Below are 21,623 nucleotides of genomic sequence, written 5' to 3'. Positions count from 1 at the left end.
ATATAATGGAGTGCAGACAGGCAGTGATTGACACACAGGATGACCAGTAAGCACACAGAACACAGCAGCCAATCACCAGACAGGACATGACCACTATAAAGCCAGAGGGCACCAGTTTTCCGCTCTCTCAGGACCCAGCTTCTGGGACAGTCAGAGTTAGTGAGCTGGCCAGTGCAAACACCATGTGATAGCTAGTAAGTCTGGTTAGGCTAGTATCAGGTCTCCAGTCAAGTCAGCGTAGTGTCAACCCACAGTTGAACATGTATAATAGTTTAGATATTAAATAAAATCGTATTGCATCTTATCAAGTGTTGGAGGTCTGTCTCTCGCTACACTGTATCAAGTGCAGTCCACATCGACCCAGCCTACCCAACACATCAGTGTTTAATGTGTTTTACAAACCTCACTCCCAATGGTGCCCCCCTCAACTGCCCACCCACTCCGCAGGTGCCCTCAGTGGTCCTCAATGTTTTTGGCCATCCTAGCACTACCACTACGTCTTGGTGATTCCTCAGGATGCACATTAGTGGTGGAGGCAGACAGCTGCTTACCTCGTCCTGTGACCTTCGATGCCCCTGGTGGATGTCCTCTGGGGGCTCTAGGGTCGGAGGGCTCCGGCTCACTTGTCGGCAGCACGTGCATTGTTGTCCTGTCCAGTTCCGTGTGCTGACCCCGAGATACAGCCTCATCAGAGGGGTGGAACCAAGGGGTAGCTGGTGGCCACCGTCGCTGCCCCATGGGATGGGTCCGGGTTGGCACTCAGTGCCCCCTCCGCCCTGTGTTCACCTTGGGATGGAGGGGCAGCTGGTTTGTGCCCCGGCTGCCCCTGCATCATCTGGCTCTGCCTGCCTTGGTGGTTCCCCATAGCCCGACACCCTTGGCGATGCTCCTCAGTGTCTGAGACCCCCCCCCCCCCACTGACTGGGCCATGTTCTGCAGTGCCTTAGCCGTGTCCACCTGCGACTGGGACAAGGTCCCCAGTGGAACGTGTCCTGCAGAATCCTATCAAGGTCGGCCTGGTCCTGGGTGACATCCCCCAGTAAGGCAGACATTCTGCTCAGACCCTCAGCCATGGCCGTCTCTGACTGCGCGACGCCTTGGACACCTTCACTCATGGTGTTGACGTTGAGCACCAAGCTCGCCACTGTGGTCGTCACCCTAGCAGTGTTGGCCTTGGTGACACTCATTGCCGGGGCCATCTCCTGCGCCCGTAGTCTCTGGGACTCCTCCAATCGACTATGGATCTGCTGGAGTGACGCTGACATCTCCCTCTGAACGTCCAGGTTGGTCCCCATCGTTCCCAACAGCTCCGGATAACTCTGTTCCAGAGGATCAGCATCTGGCTGGGACCCAGCTGAACCCTGGAATCCAGCAGACCTCCGACTGCTGTCTCACCTGGGGGTTCCTGCCTCCACCAGATGGACATCAGCAGCAGTGTGGTGCTCACCGGTTTGTTCCCCAGAAGCCTGACCTCTAACATTTCCCACCGAGGTGTGTGTATCTGTGCTGGTGGAGGATGGAGATGACAGCTGTGCTGTGACTCTAACAGTTACATTCTCGGAGCTCTCCTCCGAGGTGTTCGCCTTGGAGTCAGGAGAGACCTGCCCCCCAGGAATGGCTGGCGCCATTGGCTACTGGACTTGCGGGAGAATGGACATGTGGTCAGTAGGAGGGATGGGTCAGTCAATAAGACAATAAAAACTCACGTTTGACAGGTCCTCCGTGTGGAGCCCGGTGGTTCCTCACCTCTGCGGCGTCCGCCAGCCTCTGCGTGGGTGGCCACCCTCTCCTCGGCCACACCAGTCACCTCCAGGGCACGATCCTCGAAGGAGGTGAGGATTCTCTAGTCCGGCACCCCATCGCCAGTCTGGGCCCTCTCCCACTGATTATGGGAGAGCATTTCCTGAGGGGACATAGAGTGCACACACGCGTGGTTCACAGTGGTGAGGGTGGGTGTGAAGGGAGGGTTGGGGTGGAGGGAGGTTTGAAGGGGTGGGTAGAGGGCATGCTGAAGGGGGACGGGGAGGGAGGGTTGGGGGGTTGGAGGTCCTCTAGGGGGGGTTGGAGGGTGGGACGTTAGTGTCTACTCACTTGTGCTGCCCGACCTTCGTCCGACACTCGAGGCCACTCTTCCTGGTCACACTGCCCAAGCGGACTGCTGCCGCCACCTCATCCCAGGCAGCACTGGCTGCCTTGTGGCTCACCTTCTGGGAACCTCGGGGGGACAGGACATCCCTACTGGCCTCCACCGCATCCAGGAGCCTCCCCAGGTCAGCATCCCTGAATCTTGGTGTCGGTCTCCTGGGTGCCATTGTTGCGAGCTGGCTGGGGTTGGCTGAGCAAGTGCAGCTTAAGTGCTGCGCGCCATTGTGAGCGGGGGGGTTGGCGAGCACGGTCCCGGTGAATCAGCTGGTGAGCTGGTATTCGGGGTGGGAAGCCCGTAGGGCCTTGGTTAGTGGACCAATTAATGTTGTATGGTGTTGCCGGCCTTGCTGGGCCAAGCGCTGGGAAACCCACGGTAATTCCTGCTCGCAACAGCACTTGGAAATGTTTCTGGAGAATCGCGCCCATTATCACCTCTTTAAAGAGAAGGAGGTTTCTGAAGATTAGAAATTCCTCTGGAAGAGTCATGGCTGGTCAGGTTAAAGCTGTGTCCATTTATAAAATAAAAAAGAATAATTTCTAGAGTAGCCAGGTTGATGCAGATATATATACATGTTCTGTAGAAGGGTAATTTGGACTTGAATCATTGATGCTGCCAGACCTGCTGAGTTTATCCAGCATTTTCTGGAGGGGGTTTAAAAATACATTTATTTTTGTTCCTGTTTTCTGGCAGGCACACCTGTTTTACCCTGTGTGCAGTTTGCAAAGAATTTCTTTGTAGTTTCTATTTGTGAAAAATGAAGGACGTGTCAATCGGAAAGTAATCAAATTGATGAAGAAACCGTCTTACACTTCCATTTCTCTCAATCTACCTTCAGTAATTAACTTGAGGTAAATAATCTAAGTGTAGTTTTATTCACATGTCCAATCTCCAAGACCAATGGGCTTCCCATTCACCCCCCTTAAATCAAACTCTAAACAAATGAAGCTTCTTCCTATTCCTAACTTTCCTCTAAATTCTTCAATTCATTCAGCAAAACTGCTGAATATCAAATCTTGATCCAAGCAGATAATGGTGTGATTATTACTACTCATCGAGGTAATTGAAATGAATCCACTTCACTTAAATAAGGTGACAATATTCAAGAATTCCAATCACTTCCCTGCATAGGCTTTGGCATTGCGTTCTCATTATTTTGGATTAGATTCCATTGTCAAGTACAAATTGGCTCGTTCCATCATTTCTTTCCCTCGAAAATTCTGATTCTGATATAACCCCCGGTGAAACAGCCGCTCCAGTGTTCAGCCAGCTTCAATTAGACACTTACAATAAAAAAGTTATGTCTGCAACAGTCATCTGAAAAGAAAAAATGTAAAGAAAAGCTCTTTCATTATGGAGAGCTGTCTCAAGTCATTGTGAGTGAGTGTCCAGCAGACAAAGAGCTTTAAAATTTGGCATTCTGTTGCTATTTCCATCCAAAACAACCAAAAGGTTGATTTTAAGGGATTTATTGAAGAATCTGGTTGATATATCGTTGTCTGCTAAATGGTGTACGGGGTAGTCAGACGTGTAACACTGGCTTTGAAGAGATGGGATGCTTGGGGTGCTGAAAATTGCGATTTCACTTTGGCATTTTCAGCAAAATTAATTATTCTGTACACCCACACACATTCTTGAGTAATTCATTTATGCAGATAAAAGCTTTTCATCTCCGTTTCCAAGCGACAAATATTCTATTTTGCATTATACCATAAAACCGTGCCAGAAAATGTTCTTTTCTTCAGAATTTTTAGTCATGGCAAAATAGCCAGTGTCTGTTTAAAATGCGGAAAAGTATTTCATTTTTCTCTTTTGAAAACCTATGGTCACTGCTTCTGGAGAACAGAAATAAATTAATAAGCATTTTATTGATGTTTTTCTAAACAAAACAGTATATTAACCGTGAGAGAAATTAGGAAAGTCAATACTAACGTGAAGGATGCATAAATAAATGCAGACTTTTCAGAATGTTTGGTTTTTGGCAGCATATGGTTTCACTGCTGGCTGCTTCTGTTTAACCAGAACCCCAGTGATTTTCTGAGTCCCTGGTGTAATTTCTGAGTCTGTTGTCCACTAATCATTGGAGATTGATTACCATTATTATTCTACAACTTCACTGCCATTGTATCTTGCATCTATCAGGATAGTAGAAGGCAAACGAGATGGACTTTGTCCTTTGTTTTCTAGCAATTCTTGTAACAGATTTTCTGAGCTGTGGGAAACTTACATAAAGGGAAATGAAATGAAATGAAATGAAAATTGCTTATTGTCACAAGTAGGCTTCAAATGTATGTTCTATGTAAATGAAGTTACTGTGAAAAGCCCCTAGTCGCCACATTCCGGCACCTGCTCGGGGAGGCTGGTACGGGAATTGAACCGTGCTGCTGGCCTGCCTTGGTCTGCTTTCAAAGTCAGTGTGTGCCTTTCATTCACCAAAATTAACAAGCAGGAAATTGTGAGCAGTATCACTGTGATTTCCCATTACAAAGTGCCCATGGGGGAAGCTTCCCACCAGCATCACACCCTCAGAAAACTACTCTCATAATCTTTCATCAATTGGTAGCAGTTGGCTCCCAGTCTAGGTTCTTGACTTTGACTTCAGCCATTTCAATGGTTCTCAATACATTTGAGGCATCCAGTGATTTTGATCTAGTTCCTTGAGCTTCAACATCAGATGTACATTTTCTTTTTAAAAAAATGTATTTTATTACAAACATGTATCAAAACAGGTTACAGCGAACAAACACCCTGGGAAACATGCTTCCCAATACAATCAACTATCCAGTCTGGACAGATTTTCCCACTTTTTCACTCCCCCCCCCCCCCCCCCCGAACAGCCCCTCAAACATGGTCACAAATATCCCCCACCTTTCCTCAAATCCCCCTGAAGAGCCCCTTAACTCATACTCTAATCGCAGGAAGTCGTACAGATCATCCAACCAAGCCGCAACCCTAGTGGCGATGCTGACCGCCACTCCAGCAAAATTCGCCGCCGTGCAATCTGAGAGGCGAAGGCCAAGACATCGGCCTTCCTCCTCTCTATGAGCTCTGGCTTCTCTGAAACCTCAAATATCGCCACCAAGGGTCCCGGGTCCACCTCCTCCTCCACTATCCTGGTTAAGACTGCGAACACTCCTGCACAGAATCTTCCCAAATTTTGCAACCCCAAAACCTGTGCACGTGATTTGCTGGCCCCCGCCCACGCCTCTCACACTCATCTGCTACCCCCTGAAAGAACCCACCCATTCTCACCCGAGTCATATGCACCCTGTGCACCACCTTAAACTGTATCAGGCTCATCATTGCACATGAGGAGGTACCGTTTACCCTATGCAGTGCCTCACTCCATACTCCCCAATTGATCTCCCCTCCCAACTCCACTTCACATTTCTCCTTGATCTTCACCACAGATGTACATTTTCTCATTTTTGTTTTTTCTTTCTCGATCTACAGCAGTGTGTTGTCCTTATCCTTCCTTTTGGTTTCACTGTTGGCCACATCCCTGGTGAGGCTTAACTTGCTTCAGTTCTTAACCATTCTACAAGGCTTCATGAGGGCAGCACGATAGCACAGTGGTTAGCACAGTTGCTTCACAGCACCAGGGTCCCAGGTTCAATTCCCGGCTTGGGTCACTGTCTGTGCGGAGTCTGCATGTTCACCCCGTGCGTGCGTGGGTTTCCTCTGGGTGCTTCCCTCCCACAGTCCAAAGATGTGCAGGTTAGGTTGCTTAGCCATGCTAAATTGCCCTTAATGTCCAAAAAGGTTGGGTAGGGTTACAGGGATAGGGTGGAGGTGTGGGCTTGGATAGGGTGCTCTTTCCAAGGGCCAGTGCAGACTCGATGGGCCAAATGACCTGTTTCTGCACTGTAAATTCAATGATTCTATGATTCTATCCGCTCGCAGCTTGAAAAGTTATACAGGAGTTTTTCCTTTCAATGCCTCCACTTGTCCATTCAGCTGATTCTACAGTTTCTTGAAGCTTTTGACTTCTTCCTGGGATATTGAATATTGCTGTATCTTCTCTGCCAACTGGTTCTTCAGTTCATTCAGAGTGACATCAAATTGATTTTGCTTCTCTTCATAATTTTCCAGAGGAACAATCTTTGACCTGAGGGATCACTGTCGCGTGTGAAGGTCCTTCAACAGGTTTTCCTTTTACTTTGCAAAGCTCAATTGCTTCACCTTGAGTTTTCTTGTAATTCAACAGTCTCCTCAACTATGTACTGTTGTTCAAGGCAGTCTTCATTTCATTATGCTGCTAACGGATGATGTATTTGATCTTGAATGATAATCAGATGTTCTTTCATGTTTATTTTCTTGTTGACGTCTTGCCAACTCACACTGCACTTTTGTGCATTGCTTTGTCTCTACTCATAGCTCCGATGCAGCTTCATAAAAGTAGTATTCAACATCCTTTTTAAACTCCTCTTTTTTTTTACAGGGACATGTATTGATTCTTCAAAGAGTCGTTCAGAGGAGTGGCTTTTTGAATACCTTTTCTGCCTGCTCATTTGCCTGGCTGTATATCTGGCCGAGTTCTTCCATTTTAACTTTGATACATACATTGGCCTGTGGAGTAGCTTCTTTTTTTTAGGGTTCGTTCCTTTTGGTTATGTCCAATAGCTTTCCTTCATTCACAGCAATCTACTCGTTCTATACTGTCACTTGCTGCTGCAGTTTGGGCAATGTGTCCTCATTTTCAAAAAGCTCTCTTTTCAAGCATTTTGGCTGTTTCTCAACCGTGTCTTTCCTCTCCTCTGTATTCTTCAGCTTGTGCAGTTCATTACACTGGCATGATATTGATCCCTCAAAGCCAGTCCACCAACCACAACAGTAGCTTTCATTTATATCAGACCTTTAACATATTAAGATGTCCCAAACTGCTTTACAAGAGAGTTATTTTTATAAGGCCACGAAGAAGTCCACACCGAGTAGTTCAAAGAAACGTAGTTTATTTACAATCACTATTATATACATCACATGGTAGATCTCAACTGGATCTACCTCGGCAGTGCCTAACTGGCCAGCTTTATATACCCTACTATTATCTGTTGTTTAGAGGTCCCCTGCCTCCTTAATGGTGGAGCTCAAATTCTGCAAGGTGATCTCGGAGAGGGCATGAGGGAAGATAGGAGAAAAACAAACAAAAGATGCAGAGCTAGAACGGAAAAGCTGCAGGGCAAATCTCAAAGCAAGACTGAAGAGGAACAATTATTAAATCATCACCTATCACCAATTAGATGTGACCACAACAACAAAAGAAGCTCGACACCAACCTGCACAGAGCAGTATGATTGATCAGAATTCTTACTATTTGACTGGTACCAGATGCAGTGTGACTGCACTGTGAACTTTCTAAAGGATGCAACAAATCACTAAGTTCATTTCAAAAGCACCCCTTCCATGACCAATCTTACTGCACCATACATCACCGGCAATGTTGTAGCATCACCATCACCTTCAAGTCACACATCATTCTGACTTGGATTTATATTGTTGTTTGATTGTCAATGCATCAAATTCTAGGATTCCCACCAGAAATCCAGTGGGAAGGAACATCTTCAGTACAAGGACCGCAGGCAAATAAAGGAGGCTTCTCAGGCCAACTAAAGATGGGCAATATATCCTTATCTGCATTGCCCAAGGCAATTATTTACAGAAATGTAGTGCCAGGATGTATGGGGATTAGGTTAAAAGTAACTGCACTGTACAGACACATAGCCTAACCAAGGTCTGCAGTCTTTTGTCCGTGAATGTGTTGACTGGGCTTTGCTTTGTGAGTTCCTCACACATTTTTGTACAGAGTTCAAGGTCTTGTTCAACAAATTACTCCATGATCGCTGCTGCAACAGTCTTCTTTCTTACTTTAATGACTTTAATTGTTGATTCTACCTCCCCACTGGCTCGTAATTACCATTCTCCCATTCCTTGAATTACCTAAAATGAAATTTCGCTTTGGAGAAGACGAGAAAGCACCACATTCCCAGGCTAATAAAAGGACTGTATAGTCTGTCCCCTGATGAATCTTTCCCCCCTCTTTACCTCCAGTGAAAAAAGAGAGCAAATATAAAACTAGTATTTGCATAATTGAGTTTTATTCCTTCAAGGGATGTGGGCATCGCTGGCTACTCCAGCATTTATTGCCCATCCCTAATTGCCCTTGAGAAGGTGATGGTCAGCTGCCTTCTGGAACCACTGCAGTCATGAGGTGTAGGTACACTCATAATGCTGTAAGGGAGGGAATTTCAGGATTTTGACACAACGACAGTGAAAGAACAGCGATATATTTCCAAGTCGGCATGGTGAGTGACGTGGAGGAAACTGTCTCAGTGATGGTGTTCCCATGTGTCTGCTGCCATTGTCCTTCAAGATGCTATCGTCGTGGGTTTGGCTTTCCTATCCCCAACTGCTTAATAGTCGAACAATTATTTTTAATATGTAGCAACTGTTACAATGTAAGCACAAAGAGCAACCAATTTGCACAGCAAGACCCTACAAACAGCAATGATATAAATAGCCAACTAATCAAATGTTTTAGTGATGTTGGTCATGAATAATTATTCACCACGCTAACTGTCCTGCTCTGAATAGTGCCATTGGATCTTTAACTTTCACCGCAGCAGAGAGGGCTTCCATTTATTGTTGCATCCAAAAGGCGGCAGCTGTAGCAGCGTGGAACTTCCTCGGTACCGCACTTAAGTGTCAACCTAGATTGTATTCTGAGGTTTCTGGAGTAGGACTTTAACATCCACCCTTCACAGGCAGGACTGCCACCACTGAGCTCAGCCTGATATATTTTCACAATATATGAAAGCACCAACCTATTGTTCCACCAGAGTATCTTTATCAAAGATATGGTGATAAGATTATAGGAACCTTTATGAAGCTACCAGCCTTTCACTGGAAAAGCTGCTGGAGATATTTGGGCTAATTCCTTAATTAGTCTTCACACAATGCAAGTTGATTTATCTCATCCAATTCAACTGTTTTTTTAGATCCTTGAAACAATTCCAGGTGGTTCTGGATTTCTTTTTCCGCTCCTAGATGTTCTCTGCTTTTCACACTGCCTTCTGTATATATTGGTCCCTCTCCCTCCATTCGGATGCTGTCAGTCTCTCACTCAACTCCCCAGTTACTCTCATTCACTCTCACCGCTCTCAAGCCCTGATTGTACTCGGGATGCAAGGTTGAAGGCAAACTCATGTGGTTAGTTGAATGTGAGGCCTGGGTCCTCTTTAATCTTGGGCCTTATTTGTTTTTGCCAGGTTTATCATCCTGCCAGATGCAGTAAGAGCAGGATTGTACAAGAGTCCAATGCTACGGTGTAAGGGACAAATTCCAACCTAAAGATTTGATAATGGTCCTGTTCCTTCAGACCTTGAAGAACACCTCATCGAAAATTATCAAAATTATGTATTTTGGCCTCTTCTGCTCATTCTGTTGGCCCACCAGTTTTTTCTGACAGGATTGGTGCCTCTCCAGTCAAAATTTTAGCAACTTCCATGATAGCTAGGCCCTCTAGCTGCCTAGAATGGTGCAGCCCTCCTGTGCCTGAAGAGTCCTTGATTAAAATAACATTGGGGAAGGAATGTGTCAGGATCACAGTCTAAATCTGCACCCGCCATTTTAACCATCTGGCCGATTAGCCCATGCCGGGTTGAATTAAATCACAACTTTTATGTCTCTAAACTTGGGGTTGGACCCTACATTCATTTGTTCATAAAACGTCGTTTACACAATTCTCAGAATCTCTCTCCAACTTACAGACTACTTAGGATCAGTAGAGTGTGCACAGGCAGGCTGCACGTGGCGGAGGTGGCTTGCCATAAGCTGCCAGTGGGATCTTCCAATATCGACAAAGTCTACGACATTTTGCACGGCTCTCCTGTCCCACCGCTATGGAACCCGCCACTGGGCGGGGGGTCACATTTGGGAGGGCCAGAAGATCTCTCTGGCGGTTAGAAGGGCTAGAAAATCTCGCCCGGTCACACTGATAATAGACTTCTTGAAGTGATTGTGCTTAATTTTATTTTACAGTTTTGGTGTCACTGTGCCTCACTGATATGAATCTCAATTCTGAGGCAAATGTTTGTGGGTTCAAGTCCCAATGCAGGTTTTGTACATAAAACCTAAGCTGACGTTTCAGAGCAATACTGAGGGAGTGCTGCACTGTCAGAAGTGCCAACTTTCAGATTAAGTATGAAATCTTCCCTCTTGGGTTGATGCAAAAGACCCCATGGCACTGTTTGAAGAAGAGCGAGTGCGTTATCCCTTGTGTCCTGGTCAATATTTATCTCTCAACCAACATCGCAGAAGCAGGTTACGGTTGTTGTCACACCAGGATAGCAGTCTGTGCTGTCTACCATCAAGCAGGTGGCAGCAGAAAGAACTCTGGCCCTTATTAAAACTGCAAACATCTGAAACATTGGAACTTGTGCCTTCAAGCCTACTTAAACCCTACTTGCCTTCTCCCATCATGGAAATCTAATTTTGGGATCACCCCACAACAGTCAACCTCCCCTCTGAAGAAACATTCCATTAGACATTTGATTCTGCATTCTGGACACACCTAAAACCCTAACTTGTATTTTACTGTGGTCAGACCTTGAACCTCCTGTGTGTATGGGTGTGTGTGTGTAAAAATAAACCAACCCCTTATATTTTATCTTGCCTCGAGCTTGCTGTGCAAATATTGTTTTCTTTATTCATTCATGGGATGTGGGCGTCACTGGGTCGGCATTTATTACCCATCGCTTAGGGAATTTTAGAGTCAACCACACTGCCGTGGGCCTGGAATCGCATATCGGCCTGACCCGGTAAGGATGGCAGATTTCCTTCCCTAAAGGACATTAGTGAACCAGATGGGTTTTTATGACAATCGTTTCATGGTCATCATTAGACTTTTAATTCCAGATTTTTATTGAATTCAAATTTCACCATCTGCTCTGGTGGTATTTGAACGCAGGTCCCGAGAGCATTACTCTGGGCCTCTAGACTATTGATCCAATGGCAATACCACTACGCCACTGCCACCTCAATATTATTAATAGAGGATTAAAACAGTCCTAATGTAAAGATTGGGGACAATACATCACCTTTTTTAAAGGGGGAAATCAAACTCAAAACACCTTTTCTGTTTATGGATGGGTAGTAAGAGAATAATCAGGGCTGTTTAATATAACCCCCTCCTGCCCATAACAGTGTGGTTAGTGGACCAGGTTATCTCTTGTTTTATTATTCAATAATACACAGGCTCAGCTGAGGTGGTGGCATAGTGGTATTGTCACTGGACTAGTAACCCAGACTAGTAATCCAGGGTAATACTCTGGGGACCTGGGTTCGAATCTCACCATGGCAGGTGGTGATATTTGAATTCAATAAAAAATCTGGCATTAAAAGTCTAATGATGACCTTGAAAACTTTGCCGATTATCGTATAAACCCATCTGCTTCATTAATATCCTTTAGGGAAGGAGATCTGGCAGCACAATAGCACAGTGGTTAGCACAGTTGTTTCACAGCTCCAGCGTCCCAGGTTCGATTCCCGGCTTGGGTCACTGTCTGTGCGGAGTCTGCATGTTCTCCCCGTGTGTGCGTGGGTTTCCTCTGGGTGTTCCGGTTTTCTCCCACAGTCCAAAGCTGTGCAGGTTAGGTGGATTGCCCATGATAAATTGCCCTTAGTGTCCAAAAAGATTAGCTTGGGTTGCTGGGTTACGAGGATAGGATGGAGGCGTGGGCTTAAGCGTGTTGCTTTTTCCAAGAGCCGTTGCAGACTCGATGGGCCGAATGGCCTCCTTCTGCACTGTAAATTCTATGATTCTATAATACTATGATTCCTGACCTGGTCTGGTCTACATGTGACTCCAGATCCACAGTAATGTGGTTGACTCTTAAAATGGGAGGGCAATTAGGGACAGGCAACATACGCGGCCTTGCATGCAAAGCCCGCATCCCAAGAACGAATAAAGAGAAAAAAAAACTGATCAACTATTTTCAGACTGCAATGGTACTGCAGAGATTAGCATTGTTTCAGTGTGAAATTGGGTCACGTAGAGTGCAGAACAAACTGTTATTTATCAGGCCTGGTTAAATAAAAATGACTATTTCAGCAGGTTATCGGGGGGGGGGGGGGGGGGACTTTAGATACAGGCTGCACTATTATGAGTAGGCTCGTAGTATAGACTGCATTGTCTTGCGTCCGAATCTACATTAGGAAGGTTTCCCTCTTATCATGAGTAACTTATTCAGGTAAGTTACTTCAAACAACTTTGTTAACACTATTTACAAGATAGGCTACAGAGTAGGTACATCTCTCCTGAGTACAGACTGTTCTAAAATGTAATCCTAACAATCTAACTAGCAGCAATTACCTCTGTGCTCATTGATCTGTATTGGCTCTGGTTTACCAACACTGAGAGGCACATCCTTGTAATGAATCCCATCCACAGACTCACCCTCTCAGTCTCTGTGAGCAATGACTCTTCGAGCCTTACAACCTTCCAAACCAAGGCAGGCCAGCAGCATGGTTCAATTCCCGTAACAGCCTCCCCGAACAGGTGCCGGAATGTGGCGACTAGGGGCTTTTCACAGTAACTTCATTGAAGCCTACTTGTGACAATAAGCGATTTTCATTTCATTTCATTTCATTCTGTGGTATTTTTCAACTCTAGTCTATTGTGCATCGCCCAGTTTCTTTGCCCGGTCACTGAAACCCATGCTTTCAACCATTTAATCCCTCAGTTCTGGAATTCCTTTTGTATGCCTCTTCCACTCTCTCTCTATCTTCAGATCTCCTTGAAACACCTACCCATCGTTTAGTTGTGCGTTCTAATTTCACCTCCTTTAGCTTTGTGTCAGTCTTTGTCTGATCATGCCACTCAGAAGTGTCTTGGGATGTTTTCCCACGTTAAAGGCACTATATAAATGTAAATTGTTGGAAAGCATGTGGAAATGTACGGCACCATATGAACGTGAATGCCTAGAACTGCCTGGATGAGCTCCAACAACACTCATGGAGCTCGACACCATCCAGGGCAAAGCAGTTTGATTGCGGCATCCCATCCAAAAGGTTTAGCTCAGTTGGCTAGACAGCTGGTTCATGAAGCAGAACGAGGCCAGCAGCGTGGGTTCAATTCCTGTACTGGTTGAGGTTACTCATCACGGCACTGCCTTCTCAGCCTTGCCCCTCGCCTGAGGTGTTGTGATCCTTATGCTAAACCACAACCAGTCAGCTCTCCCCCTCAAAGGGGAAAGTAGCCTGTGGTCATCTGGGATTATGGCGATTTAACCTTATCAAGAAACTAAAGGCAATGTAACTAACTGAGCGGAAATAGAATGGGAAATACAGTTCGGGAAATGCAGTTGAATCAGCCATTTCCATTTGTCATTGGATAGAGTTGTAGCATCAAGTCAGTTCTCATTTACTCTTGCTGATTTAAATTGCTAATCTATGTTTAATTGGGAACTTCCTATTTCTGACTTCTTGGTGCTGATACCACTCAGTGAGTTATATTTCATTGCGGATGAGCCAATTCTGATGCCATCATATAAATTAGATTCATTTCTATCTGATGGATTACCTCACAGATGATATGATCATGCTTCCTTCAGATTTGTGGGTTAGTGCGTGCTCATGGCAACTTTTTGAATCTTTCTATGTTCAACACTCCAACTTTAATAATGGCACTGTTCAATCTTGTCTATTGCCCACTCCTATCCTCACTTATCAGTCTTGACGCTGCCTCAAGATTGAATGCCAAGAATTACAGATTACCCCAGTCCTGATATTGTGATATGCTCCCCATAATCTCCTGCGTTGCCCAATCTCGACGCCAATTATCAGATTTTCTTTTTGTCTCCTGATTTATCCAGTGTGAATAATGTTTGCTACTTTATTTTCCAGAATCAGAGAATTCCTAGAATTTACAGTACAGAAGGAGGCAATTCAGCCCATCGGGTCTGCACGGCCCTTGGAAAGAGCACCCTATGCCTCCACCCTATCCCCGTAACCCCACCTCACCTTTTTTGGAAACTAAGGGCAATTTAGCATGGCCAATCTACCTAACCTGCACATCTTTGGACTGTGGGAGAAAACCAGAGCACCCGGAGGAAACGCACGCACACACGGGGAGAAAGTGCAAAATCCACACAGACAGTTACCCGAGACCGGATTTGAACCTGGGACCCTGGAGCTGTGAGGCAGCAGTGCTAACCACTGTGTTACCGTGCCGTCCTCGGTTCAGCTTTTAAGGTCAATTGTCCAGCAATCCATTCGCCAGTTTTATTCCTGCACAAAATGGACGCATCTGAAACAGCTACTCACTGAAGTAATTTGTTCTAATTGATTTTAAAGCTGAGACCAGACACAACAAATTTTTCTGAAGCGATTATCTTTGATGGATTCATAATGAAAACATAGTGTGTGCAACATTCCTGACCGAAAACAATGTTGGTATTGATACAGCGGGCCTGCTAAACAGTCTGCACATAGAGAGGAGGTTCTCCCCACTTCAAATACAGGTGCAGAATTTCTGATATCTTTCTGCTGAGAACAGATTTACAGGGTACCATTTCCGAAGTTACCCACAATAAACCTCTTGTGTGGGGCAGATAGACCTCATTCTTCAACTAAAAGCAGTAAAAATGTACTTGATGCTGTGAAGCTCTGTAAACCTAACTGCAACAGCTAGGCTCATTTAAATTCTGTTTTTCTTTGTAAGTGCTCGTTAACAAAAAGTGTGGAATTGAGCGAATTGTTTCCTAATTCACAAGACTTCCCCCCCCCGCCCGCCCCCCCCCTCCTCTCCTCTAATTTCTCCCTAAACCAAAAGCCTTTCTGTCAGGAGAGAATGGTTGGCAACCCTAAGCGGAGTAGAGGTTGCAGTGTTACACTTCTGAGGAAACTCTTGAATTGAGGCATTGTTTTCTTGAGATATCCTACATTTTTCACTGGACAGGGGGAGCAGGGCGTAAAAAGGCACCTTGTGTGCTGCTGCTGCTGGCAGAGTACTGGAAGTGAATACGATGTGAATAAAGTATCGGCAGCCCAGTGCAGATCACTATTCAAAGCCCCTCGCAAGTGCAGTTAGCTCAGACATTCCAAAGTTCTGACACAGCCCAGGGAACTCTGCTTCGCAGCTTATCTGAGGTTGGCCTGGTATTTCACATGCTGAATCTGCCACTGAACTTTCACTCACTCTAGTACAATGGCTGCAGTTCAGTCTGCACGGTACCGTTTGTGAAGAGCAGAGCAGTCAGCCCTGGAGAGAGGGACACAGCAGCACTTTGTGTGAAATTGAAGGTAAGAGAGAGGCTCATGCACAATGAGGCTGAATGGACTGTGGATAAATAAGGCGGCTCGAGATGGATTTTTGTATTGTTCACTATATATTGTTTGTTGTGGTGGGCAAGCAGGGTGCTAAGATACAAAATATATCAAACTAGACTGATATACATGATAAGGATTTCTGGATCTTACTTTTTTTTAATCAAAGGAACACAATTACTTAGGCTTCTGATTCATCAATGTGAAGTGGTCAAAGAACTGCAAAATTACGATGTTCAACATCATACTACTTAATATCAGTTGTACAATTTTTTTCAACAGCAATAGTTCAACAGGCAACGACCCAGAAACGTCAACACAGGCAATATGCTTTTCATACCAATAATTTTAAATTAGTATTCAGACAGCATTCTTCTGTATCTCTTAGCACATTACTTACATTAGCAGCAGCACAACTGAATGTTTTATAGTATTTTGTAACTGTCAATAATAATTTTAACCACAAGTGCAGATCTTCCGCTTGCTATTCCTATCTAACCCACAATATTACTTAGAATGACTTTGCAGTATTTTCAAGGGCGTGTGAAAAATGTCCAATGTAATTATTGACCCCACCCCCCCACCCCATTATATCTGGTTGACTACAGGAGCAATACAAAACTGATTATTTTTTGCATGTGTGGGGTGTGGAGGGGAAGGTAGACTACCGCACCACAGAAAGGGACAAATGGATGTTGAAAGAAACAGTACATAGGGAAAAGTTGAAACTTTTACAGAATGAGTTGCACAGAGTATTCACCGGATGCATTCACATTCCTCCTCGACTTTTATGGCATTTGCAGGAGATATTTGTAATGTCCAGACAAGCAATATTTTCATATCGGCAGCTTTGATGGTGCTTACCTGTTATGAGCCAGTTATTGCACACTTAATTTTATTGATACTTTGCACATATATATCTGGGGGGATTCATGTCAATTCTTTCTTTTTTTTAAAACATATTTTATTACAAACTTGTATCAAAACAGGTTACAGCAAGTAAACACCCCGAGAAACATACGTCCAACAATCAACAGTCTGAACAGATTTCCCCCCTTTTTCACCCCTCCCCACTCTCCCCATCACCCACACCCCCCTGCGACGAATAGATCCTCAAACACGGTCACAAACATCCCCCACCTTTTCTCAAACTCCCCTGCTGAGCCCCTTACTTTATCTTCTCTAACCACAGGAAGTCGTACAAGTCACCTAACCATGCTGCTACCCCCGGTGGCGATGCCGACCGCCACTCCAGCAAAATCAGAGAGGTGATGGCCACAACATCGGCCTTCCTCCTCTCTATGAGCTCCGGCTTCTCTGAAACCCCAAATATCGCCATCAAAGGGTCCGGGTCGACCTCCTCCTCCACTATCCTGGCTAAGACCGCGAACGCTCCCGCCCAGAATCTTCCCAATTTTTCGCAAACCCAAAACATGTGCGCGTGATTCGCTGGCCCCGCCCACACCTCTCACACTCATCTGCTACCCCCTGAAAGAACCCACTCATTCTCGATTCATGTCAATTCTTAAAGGGGCATTGTCTGAACAGTCTTTTCAGTTCTTACAAACACTCAGCACAATGATGCAAAAACACCATTTGCATGAGATGCCATTGTGAAAAAGAAACACCGCTGATCACGAGTGGCACAGTGATTAGCACTGCTGCTTCACAGCACCAGGAACCTGGGTTCAATTCCATCCTTGGGTGACTATCTGTGGAGTTTGTACGTTCTCCCCATGTCTGCGTGGGCTTCCTCCGGGTGCTCCGGTTTCCTTCCACAGTCTGAACATGTGCAGGTTAGGTGGCCGTGCTGAATTGCTCCTTAGTGTTCAGAGAGGGTTACAGGGGAGGGGGTTGGTAGGGTACTGTTTCGGAGGGTTGGTGCAGACCCGATGGGCTGAATGGCCTCCTTCAGTACTACCGTGATTCTATGATCTCATCTGGTGATCTCTTGCAGGCAAAGAATATTAAAATGATTTTAATGAAGGCAGTGCCCCTTTAAGCGTTATACTTGTTCTGCATCTATCTGGTGTTCTCTCTCAAAACAAAAAATATTTAAATAATTTTAATGAAGGCGGTGCCCTTCAAGCGTAATGCTTGTTCTGCACCTAATTGGTTTATCTTTTACAGCAAATTGACTGGAATGCGATTGTAGTGAGTAGTTAGTTGTTGGACTGGATTCCCCTGAGGCAGGAGGTGATAGCACACAACCTCACCGAGTATCCCAGCTTTCAATTTCTGTTCTATTTGTAAATGTGACACCTTGCCGTGTGTATATTTCTGCAAAGGAAGGCAGTATGTGTGTGAGAGATTGCAATTGACGAGCAGTGAGATAATGCTTTGTTGCAGGAAGGTAAGCAATCTCTGGTCTTAATATAAGGTCAGAAGATATAGACTCAAGATTTACAGGTTTGAGATAATTGGTAACAGAATAGGAATAGCGACGGGATAGTTTTTAAAGTAGAGAGTGATGGTCTGGAGTGCACTGCCTGAAAGGCAGGCGGAAGCAGCTCCAATGGCACCTTTCAGAGGGGAACTGGATATATAATTGAAAAGGAACATTTGTGGGGCAGGGAACTGAAACTATTTGGACAGTTCTATCAAAGACCTGGCATCGGCACATCAAGCTGGGTTCTTCCTTCTGTACTTTATAATTAAAGGTATACATTTTTTTGAAATTCTCCTGGCAGTTTTAACATTTTCTCACCCTGGTTGTCAGTCTGCTTCCCTCCGAGTTCACTTGTCAATGTGAAAGAGTTTTGTCCCCAATAGATACCCAGCCAGTTAGCTCATGGAACAGACCGTCCTGATAAAAGGGCTTACAATAAATAATGCAGCCTAATCGGAGTCTGGAATGTAAAGTTAGAGGCACCGCTGTCGCTAACTCTCCCAAATGTGTCATGTGCTATTGTTTAAGCCCACACACAGAAGTTCAGCATTATTTAGCCTCTGTGCAGTTGCAGCAGATTTCAAACCATTCCTCGCCGCTATTCATTACTGACATGTCACTGACAATACTCTGTGTTAAACTGTGGCTTTCAGGGATTGAGATGAACATTTTGCAGTGCCTTGCCCTCAGATAAAGTCTTTTCATAACTTTGTCCTGCTGCATTTACCCAGAAGGGATTTTAAATGGTTCTGCCCAGATAATATCCCCGTGTAACACACAATGGATTAAAAAAACCTGAAATATGGCTTTTCCTTTGTGATTGATGTGCTAAACTAAAGTCAAAGTGTGTGCCTAGTGTGCAGGGGTTAATATTTACAGTGTTGCTATAAACACATTTTAAATTTTCTTAAACAGGAGTAGCATTTTCTTTTGATTCGCTGTGAGAAAATAACCTATTGTCTTCATTGTAAATGTATCTCAATCCTGGCCGTAATGGTACCTGTTTAAATGTTTTATTTTATCAGCTGTTTTGAAGTGGTTTTCTGTTCAAATTAATGAACCCTCCCGGTAGGTGGGGAAAGAAATGGCATATTGGAGCATTGTTATGATCAGCTGGGTACCCTTAGTGTTGGGCATTTTAGGGATTGATATTGTTTCAGAGCTGCTTATTTGACCCCTTTCACTGATCATGGTTAAACTCATGAGGCTATGAGTTGAGTAATTTGTCGCTGACCTGCACCTTTCAAACATACTATGCCCACATGGCAGATAAGTTATTGCTGCTTGTGCGAGTGCCCCGCACAATTAAGCAGAGATAAGGCACTTTAATAAATAGTGTGGCACCAATGCCGTCTGGACCGTTTGATTTTGTAAATGGATCGTTTGAATTGGATTTGATTGGATTGGATTTGTTTATTGTCACGTGTATCGAGGTAAGTGAAAAGTATGTTTCTGTGAGCAGCTCAACAGATCATTTAGTACATGAAAATAAATTAGTAATAGGGCAACACAAGGTACATAATGTAAATACCTAGACACCGGCATTGGGTGAAGCATACAGCAGTGTAGTATTAATCAGGTCAGTCCATAAGAGGGTCGGTTAGGAGTCTGGTAACAGCGGTGAAGAAGCTATTTTTGAATCTGTTTGTACATCAGGTAGTATCTCCTACCTGATGGAAGAAGTTGGAAGAGTGAGTAAGCAGGGTGGGAGGGGTCTTTTACTATGATGCCCGCTTTCCCAAGGAAGCAGGAGGTGTAGATAGAGTCAATGGATGGGAGGCAGGTTTGTGTGATGGACTGGGCTGTGTTCACGACTTTCTGTAGTTTCTTGCGGTCCTGGGCCGAGCAGTTGCCGTACCAGGCTGTGATGCAGCCCGATAGGATGCTTTCCATGGTGCACCTGTAAAAGTTGGCAAGAGTCAATGTGGACATGCTGAATTTCCTTAGTTTCCTGAGGAAGTATAAGCGCAGTTCTGCTTTCTTGGTCGTAGCGTCGACGTGGGTGGACCAGGACAGATTTTTGGTGATGTGCACCCTTAGGAAACTTTGTGTGGAAATTGTGAAAACATTTTGGGCAACAGGTTTATTCTGTGAGTCCCATGCCTGGATAGCAGCTTGACAATAAATAGCTGAAAGATGAATATTTCACTTCCAAGGATAAAGCAGAACTCACTGCACACTTTCAAATCTTTCTGGAGGTATTGGCATTCATCTCTTAATATAGAAGAGTTAGTCACACTCTTGGCAAGATACTGGCTAGAACTGGGAACTGGACAGTTAAGAAATAACTTTGGGCGAGATCAACCGACCACTTTACGCCCGAAAGGCAGTGTGGCACAGCTGGTAGATGCTGGGAGTTCCCTCTTCTGGGATCTACATGGCTTGCCACACCTTGTGAGATCTGATGCGATCTCGTGAAATGTCGCAATGAGAATCCTGCCCATTGTGCGCGGGATCACTTTTTAGAAAATCTGCATATTAGAGTGAAACAGGTAGTCTCACTCCAATATCCATTTCCACGATCTACCCAAGGCGTGAGATCTAACTCCCTCACCTTGGACATCTTGGGTTAACGCTGTTCAGTGCTGGTTCCTACAAATGGGGACCAGACGGAATAGCACTTGTGGGGGTCTTCCATTGGATCAGAGACTCCCAGGTGCTCGCCCACTGGGCAGCGTGGCACCCTGGCACTGCCAGCCTGGTACTGTCCAGGTGGCATTTGCAGCTGGCATGGACACTGCCAGGCTGGCAGTGCCAAGCTGGCATTTTCCCTGCACTGCAGATTGGCCCGGGGTTACCCTGTGAAGTTTTGGTGATGCCCGGGACCCCCTTATAAATGAGTTGGGGTTTGGATGGGTTCGGGGGTCGCTATGGGGGGGTTGAGCGATCGGGATGCCATTTAAAAATGGCTTCCAGATCTCATCCTGCACTGAGGAGTTCCGGCAAGCCGAGCTCCTCCGAACAGAAAACAGGACTAAGTGCAGCCTGGGCCGCACGTTCCCCAATCTACCCGAATGGCAGTTCGATGGTGTTTCTCGGTGCACCGAGAATCGCACGCATTCCAGGACTCTGTTCCCAATCGGGAAGATCCCGCCAATGTATAAAATTGCAAAAACTGATTCTTGATGTTACAGTCATAAAAAATGCACATGTTTTGAAGGCTGTAGGGGACAATTAAGAATGTGCTTTCTTAACTTTTTAAAATAAATTTAAAGTACCCAATTCTTTTTTTTTTCCAATTAAGGGGCAATTTAGCATGGCCATTCCACCTACCCTGCACATCTTTCATGTTGTGGGGTGAGACCCATGCAGGCACGGGGAGAATGTGTAGACTCCACAGGACAGTGACCCGGGGCCGTGAGGCAGCAGTGCTAACCACTTCGCCACCGTGCTGCCAGGATGTGCATCCTTAACTAAGCAAGATCCTAACACATTAATGACAACCCTGATAAAGGAGCATTATTTATCGGCAAAATTTGTTCAGGCTCGTATCACTTCCAGACAAATTCTTGGGGGAAAAAGCTGTCCTATGAGTTTCAGTTTACCGAACAGGCAGTGTGGCGACTAGTTAATTTTCACAGTAACTTCAATGCAGTGTTAATGTAAGCCTAATTGTGATAATAACAAAGATAATTATTATTAGACTGTGGGTTCTGGTCTGAAAGTCTGATTCTTGCGCGATGGTTAGAGTAAGGCTTGGCATGTAACCCAGGCTGAAGACTGAGAGTTTTCGAGGTTGGGTACCTCCCCAGAGGACCAGGGTGAATG

At 45.1% G+C, this 21,623-nt stretch overlaps 1 protein-coding gene across 5 annotated transcripts in view; it reads left to right on the top strand.

Annotated features, from left to right (window-relative positions):
* Window positions 1-15,264: 15,264 nt before the first annotated feature.
* plce1 (phospholipase C, epsilon 1) overlaps window positions 15,265-21,623 on the top strand; it is a 619,267-nt gene continuing 612,908 nt past the window's right edge. For 2 of the 5 annotated variants that reach the window (XM_072479050.1, XM_072479046.1), the window contains exon 1: window positions 17,653-17,819. The gene's annotated coding sequence lies outside the window, so the exon portion shown is untranslated. Of the gene's footprint in view, window positions 15,443-17,650; window positions 17,820-21,623 lie in introns of those variants that run through there. The other 3 variants (XM_072479048.1, XM_072479049.1, XM_072479051.1) reach the window with 3 other exon arrangements.

Source organism: Scyliorhinus torazame, chromosome 16 (genome assembly GCF_047496885.1).
Source record: "Scyliorhinus torazame isolate Kashiwa2021f chromosome 16, sScyTor2.1, whole genome shotgun sequence".
Lineage (NCBI taxonomy): Eukaryota > Metazoa > Chordata > Chondrichthyes > Carcharhiniformes > Scyliorhinidae > Scyliorhinus > Scyliorhinus torazame.
Note: the sequence above shows the minus strand (reverse complement) of the source record. Positions and strands in the feature narration are given on the sequence as shown.